The sequence below is a fragment of the Plecotus auritus genome (assembly GCF_963455305.1).
Source record: "Plecotus auritus genome assembly, chromosome: 2".
Classification (NCBI taxonomy): domain Eukaryota; kingdom Metazoa; phylum Chordata; class Mammalia; order Chiroptera; family Vespertilionidae; genus Plecotus; species Plecotus auritus.
In genome coordinates this window covers 96,437,663-96,444,085 of record NC_137771.1, presented here as the reverse complement: position 1 = coordinate 96,444,085, position 6,423 = coordinate 96,437,663, and the positions used below count along the sequence as shown (strand labels likewise).

General features: G+C 44.0%; 1 pseudogene across 1 annotated transcript; it reads right to left on the bottom strand.

Annotated features, from left to right (window-relative positions):
* Window positions 1-4,058: 4,058 nt before the first annotated feature.
* Window positions 4,059-5,705, bottom strand: LOC308241146 (large ribosomal subunit protein eL21-like; annotated as a pseudogene). Its single transcript has 2 exons — window positions 5,242-5,705; window positions 4,059-4,078 (listed from the first exon to the last, which is right to left on the bottom strand). The product of its transcript is annotated as a large ribosomal subunit protein eL21-like (transcript).
* Window positions 5,706-6,423: the final 718 nt, after the last annotated feature.

The window sequence follows — 6,423 nt, the reverse complement described above, 5'->3', positions numbered from 1 at the left end:
TATTTACATTAGTTTTACCACATAACATAGAGACTCGAGATTGGTATCCAGTAAGCATCTTATTCTATGAGTGAATGAGGAGACCGAGGTACTTCAGGATCATTCAAAAAATTGTGGGGGAAGATTTGGATCAGTGTTTACTTTATTTGATATCTGTTCATATCTATATGCCCAACATCTTGTCCATTTAGTGTAGTTTCAATCTAATCACATCATTAGCTACTTAGTATGAGGTAAGCAAGAAATTTTAGCTAAAAAGACCAAGGTTGAGTGCTATTGCCCTTCATCTTATGGAGTAGATATGTTTCTGGAAAGATGTAGATTGACTACCTTCATGTAAATTTGATTAGAAGGAACAGAAATTTGAAATGGGAGGTGTATTTTATCACTCAACTTCACCCACATACAGAGGCTTGAATTGGTTTCCAATAGCATTGCTGAATAGTGAAAAGCCACTCTGTGTTGGGGAGAATTACATAGTTCGGCCATTCAGGGAATGAAATATGAGGCATTTCTGGGGCTCAGCAGATTTTTGGAGAGATGGGCACCTTGTGTGTAAGCAGTGGGCAGGGAAGTGTCAATGAGGATGCAGATCCAATGAGAATAGAAAGAGCAGCTGCCCACCACCCGCAATGCCAGGACCTGTGGGCATGGCTACACAGTGTGTGTTCTGGCCACCTGCCTGTCCTCTCCATTCCCAGTTTCCTTCCCATGAACTTCCAAGAGCAACCATGTACTCAGGTGACTTCATTCCTCCTTTCCCCTCCTTCCAAGGCATAAACTCTTGCCTTGCCTCCAATGTGGCCTTCTTTTTGTTTTTTGTTCTGTTTTTTAATCCTCACCCGAGGATATTTTTCCATTGATTTTAGAAAAAGTGGAAGAGAGAAATATCAATGTGAGAGAATCACATTGATTGGTTGCCTCCTGCATGAGCCCCGACCAGGCCTGGGCCGAGGAGGAGCCTGCAACCAAGGTATGTGCCCTTGACTGGAACAGAACCTGGGACCCTTTGGTCCACAGGCTGACGCTCTATCCACTGAGCCAAACCTGCTAGGGCTGTGGCTTTCTTTTTGGAAACTCAAGAACGTCATTTTGGGATAGGAAACCGTTGTTTATTTCTTTTTGCTTTCTTAACACAATTCTGGTTCTTCTTGAGGGAAGAAGGAAATGGAGAAACATTTTTAAAAATATATATTTTATTGATTTGAGAGGGAGAGGGGAGAGGAGAGAAAGATAGAAACAGCAATGATGAGAGAGAATCCCACTGGGGATCAAGCACACAACCGGGGCCTGTGCCCTGACTTGGAATCGAACCATGATCTCCTGGTTCATAGGTTGACACCCAACCACTGAGCCATGCCAGTTGGGCAAAAATGGGGAAATTTTTATTTCAAGATAATGTTTAAAGATATCTTACTACAAGTCAAGAGAACTTCAAAGAGTCCCAGGTGACTCTCCTTTCTAAACGAATAATCACACCGTGGTTACCTTTTTGGCTTTTGGATATGTTTATATTTTCATCCCCAGATTTGCTCAGTGCATGTTAATGAATGAAGCCTTCAATTTTACCCATCTCTCTTTCTCTCTGGTTGGTTTGCATATTTACTTCCAAGTAGCAACCCAAATTACTGAACTTATTCATCTGCACATCAAGTATTTCAGCTAACTGTCAGATCTTTGCTCTATGTTGTCACATGACTGTGACTCCCTCACCAATGGGCTTAAATTCTGCCCAGATATACTAGTAAAGGGCTCAGTGGACCAAAACCAGGAAAAAGCTGACGGTGACAGCACAAATGCCAGTGTCGTGCTTGGTTCAAGGAGCTGATGTTTAGAGAAGTAAGTACGTTTGTATTAGTTGTCATGATGAATTGTTCTGTCACTCACCCAGACAGAAAAGTAATTGAATTTTCTTTTCCCGAAGCTCTTTAACTCAAACGTTCAAAATGACCTGACCTCAGGTAGCCCAGAGTGGAAGTCCTAAGACTGAAAAATAAGTAAATACATTTTTAAAGAGATGGAGAAAGCAATGCTTTCCAAAAACATTCCATTCGGGCCAATAATCAAAGAGGAGCTAATAATAACTGGAATGTTTGCTCTCTCCTTACTCACATTTTTTAAAAAGTGCTTAGAGTGTTTACATTGAGCCTCTGGGTGAGGAGAGTGTCCGTGAGTGGGAAGTTTATGCTTGAGGGACGTTCTTTCCACCACTACCATGTACATATATTCTAGAAAACCAGTGCCAGTCTGATGACCCACTCGGGGCTACAGGTATAGTTCAGAAGCTGGGCAATTGCAGACTACTGGCAGGTTTTGCTTTTGTTAATAACCCATTTTTAAGTTCAGCAGACTGGTATCTCCTGTGATTCTGTTATACTCCTAAAACTCCACTCCAAGTTCAGTGTCAGCAGATCCCAGTCTGACAGTGAGATTGTTTCCTTGGTTTGCTGGAGCACTGCTTTTAAAAGATATACTCAACACAAAAGTGGCTGCCATGAGGGAGCCACACAGCCCACATCGTTACATGGTTTTACTTAAAGGTAACCTCTCTCAGATGGCTGGAGTGCCCGGCATGGCTGTGTGAGCATGCTTTGGGCCGACAGCCAAGGCTCCAATGATATCCACATGCTGCACACCACAACCACACCCTCCTGTGGTTTAAGCACTGTCTAGTCCTTGGGGGCCTTTATGTAATTTAATATTCAGTGATAAGAGCTCTTGGTGATTAATTTTGATGCTTTTTGTCACTTTCAAGGAAATAGGTTTTGACACATCGTTAAGTTGACAGAAAATGGAGGTGAGTGTTTTCAAATAAATTCCAATGATGTTAAGTATCATGTTAGGAGAAATGTAATTTCTCCTAGAATACAACTACACACATACTGCTTAATTATTTATGATAATGATTTCATTCCAAAAAGTGGTTGAGCCCTAGCCAAGTGGCTCAGTTGGTTGATCCCATACCAAAAGGTTGCAGGTTCAATTCCTGGCCAGGGCATATACCTAGGTTGTGGGTTTGATATACGGTCAGCTAATAATAACTGGAATGTTTGCTCTCTCCTTACTTACATTTTTAAAAAAGTGCTTAGAGTGTTTACATTGAGCCTCTGGGTGAGAAGAGTGTTCGTGAGTAGGAAGTTTATGCTTGAGGGACGTGTTATATATGAAGTGTTTTGGGTCTTTATACGAGAGGCAACCAATCCATGTTTCTCTCTCACATCAATGTTTTCTCTCTCTCTCTCAAACCAATAAGAACATACTGTTGGGTGATCATTGAAGAAGAAGAAGGAGGAGGAGGAGGAGGAGGAGGAGGAGGAGGAGGAGGAGGAGGAGGAGGAGGAGGAGGAGAAGGAGAAGGAGAAGGAGAAGGAGAAGGAGAAGAAGGAGAAGAAGGAGAAGGAGAAGAAGAAGAAGGGGGAGGAGAAGGGGGAGGAGGAGGAGGAGGAGGAGGGGGAGGAGGGCGAGGAGGGGGAGGAGGGGGGGGAAATATATATATACACTAGAGGCCTGGTGCATGGATTCGTGCACCAGTGTGGTCCCTCGGCCTGGCCTGCAGAGATCAGGCCAAAACGAGCTCTTCAACATCCCCCCTCCCCTCCCCAAGGGTCCTGGATTCTGAGAGGGTGGTTCTCAAGTGACGCACCCCAGAATCAGGCTCCCTCCTCTCTGGTTCTGGATGCTGAGAACCGTAGCTGCCAAATCACCACAGCTTGGCAGCTCCTGCATTGAGCGTCTGCCCCTGGTGGTCAGTGCACGTCATAGCTACTGGTCAGGTGGCCGAATGGTCAGATGGTCACTTATCTATATATATACAATCAAAAAGGGTTTGAGTGGTTTCCAAAACAATGAATAAAAAATGAATGAATAGCTAAGGATATTGGGCATATCTGAGTGATTCTACTTCCCCATTGCTCTGGCTGTCATTTGACCTCATGGGCTATGAGAAATGAGGAAGGGTAATTGGCCAGGGGAAATGACATTGAACCTGGGAATACCCTGCTTAAGTTAGAAGCTTCCAAGAAAACAGATAGGCCTGAGCATATTACTTAGGCCACTTTTCACATTGTTTCACTGTTACCTACAAATATTGAATTAAAAAGCATTTTAACAATGTGGGTAAAAATATTTATACACATCTCAAATTATAGTTTTATTATCCCAGGGGACTGTACCCTAGCTGGTTTGGTACAGTGGATAGAGTGTCGGTCTGTGGACTGAAGGGTCCCAGGTTTGATTCCGGTCAAGGGCACATGCCAGGGTTGCAGGCTCGATCCCCAGTGGGAGGTGTGCAGGAGGCAGCCGATCAATGATTCTCTCATCATTGATGTTTCTATCTCTCTCCCCCTCTCCCTTTCTCTCTGAAATCAATAAAAAAATATATATATATATTTTAAAAAACCCTGCAGATAGCACTGAACCCCATGTGTGCACTCAGTCCTCCCCTAATATTGCCCAGAGATTCTTGGAAACTGCAGCTTTAAGCAAAACGACATATAATGAAAGCAGTCCTACCACAGGTTAATTGATACCAGCAAGAGTTAAATTCCTACAGCATATTTCTAGTTACAAAAATATTGCCAAACTTTTAAATAAAGACCCAAAACACTTCATATATATACACACACACACACACACACACACACACACACACACACACACTAATAAAAGGGTAATATGCAAATTAGACCGGGAGACCTTCCAGACAAAGCCATGATTGCGGGGTCGAGGCACAGGTAGGTAGGAGCGATCAGGCCAGGAGGGGAGGGCAGTTGGGGGTGATCAGGCTGGTGGGGGGGGGACAGTTGGGGGCAATCAGGCTGCCGTGGGGGGCAGTTGGGGACAAGCAGGCTGGCAAGGGGGGACAGTTGGGGGTGAGAAGGCTGGCAGGGTGGGCATTTGAGGGTGAGCAGGCTGGCAGGCAGAGTGGTTAGGGGCAATCAGGCAGGCAGGCAGGTGAGCAGTTAGGAGCCAGCGGTCCCGGATTGCGAGAGGATGTCCAAGGGGTCCCAGATTGAAGAGGGTGCAGGCTGGGCTGAGGGACACCCCTCCCTCCTCGTGCACAAATTTCGTGCACGGGGCCAAGAGTATATATATATATATATATATATATATATATATATATATATATATATTAGAACACAAAGTTTTCTTTATTTTGGGAGGAAAGGATGCCACACTTCTACTCAATTAAGAGAAACATTTTTATCAGTACAGATGTTTTGTGTGTTTTTCTACACTTACCATGCCATGAATTCATGGGTTCCAGCAGCTCTGGCTCCTTTCCATTGGTTCTCACAAAGTGTGCTTCTCTGGGTGGAGCAGGCTGGTGCTTCAGTTGAACCCAGGTACTGTTCTCTTTGGCTTCCTTCCTTTTCTGATCATTTCCCTTCACTCGTTTCAGGAAGCTATCTCGGCTCTTAGAGTGCTTAATATGCTCAGTACTCTCTTGGCAAGAATCTTGCCTTTAACTTGCTTATTCACAACAATGCCCGCTGCATGCTGGGTGACACTGTAGACTCCTCCAGTTTTGCCCTGGGAACATGTGTGGGGCCTTCCTTTGTGAACAGCGCCCATTCCCTGGATGTCCACAATATCACCTTCCTGCAGATCTGCATGTATGTGGCCAAAGGAACAGCTCCATGTTTTCTAAAAGGCCTAGAGAACATATAGTGGGGACCTCTCCTCTTTCCCTGTGTGTTAGTCATTTTGGCGAATTACTGGAAGATGATGGTTCCTAGCGAAAAGGACACTTCTAATATTAAACACTGAAATAAATGTGAGCTACACATACATTTGAAAAAGATTAATGAAAACAAGTAAGATCATTGTTTTCCATTGCAGTTCATGGTCGTGGGGCAGCTGGAGCCCAACTCAGCAGCTCAGGGCTCAGGCGGGACCCCTTCCATGGCAGGGCACATGGCAGGGCACATTCACTCAGACCAGACGGGACACTGTAGCCACGCCCATTCACCCACGTTGCACATCTCTGACATATGGGAAGAAACTGGAGTTCCCGGAGACCCGCGCAATTGTGGTGAGCAAGTGCACATGCCACAGACAGTGGCAAATGACTGGGAATTGAGTTCTTTTCTCATCAACATTGTTACAAAACAACATTGAACAAAGTGACCTCTTTCAAGGATCTGTTGTACATGTCTTTCCTGTACATACATATCTACAACAAAGTTTAATTTAGAAATTACGCACAGTAGGATTTGGACCACAATAACTAATAGTAAAATAGAGCAATTATAACAATATACTGCAATAAAAGTTATGTAAATTTTTCTTTCTCTCTCAAAATATCTTATTGTGCTGAACTCAGCTTTACATTTAAAAGGAGCACTTTACGGCTTCTCTCTGGCACATCTGAGTTGCCAGCATCTCTATTCTCGCATTTTGGGGCCATTATTAAGTAAAATA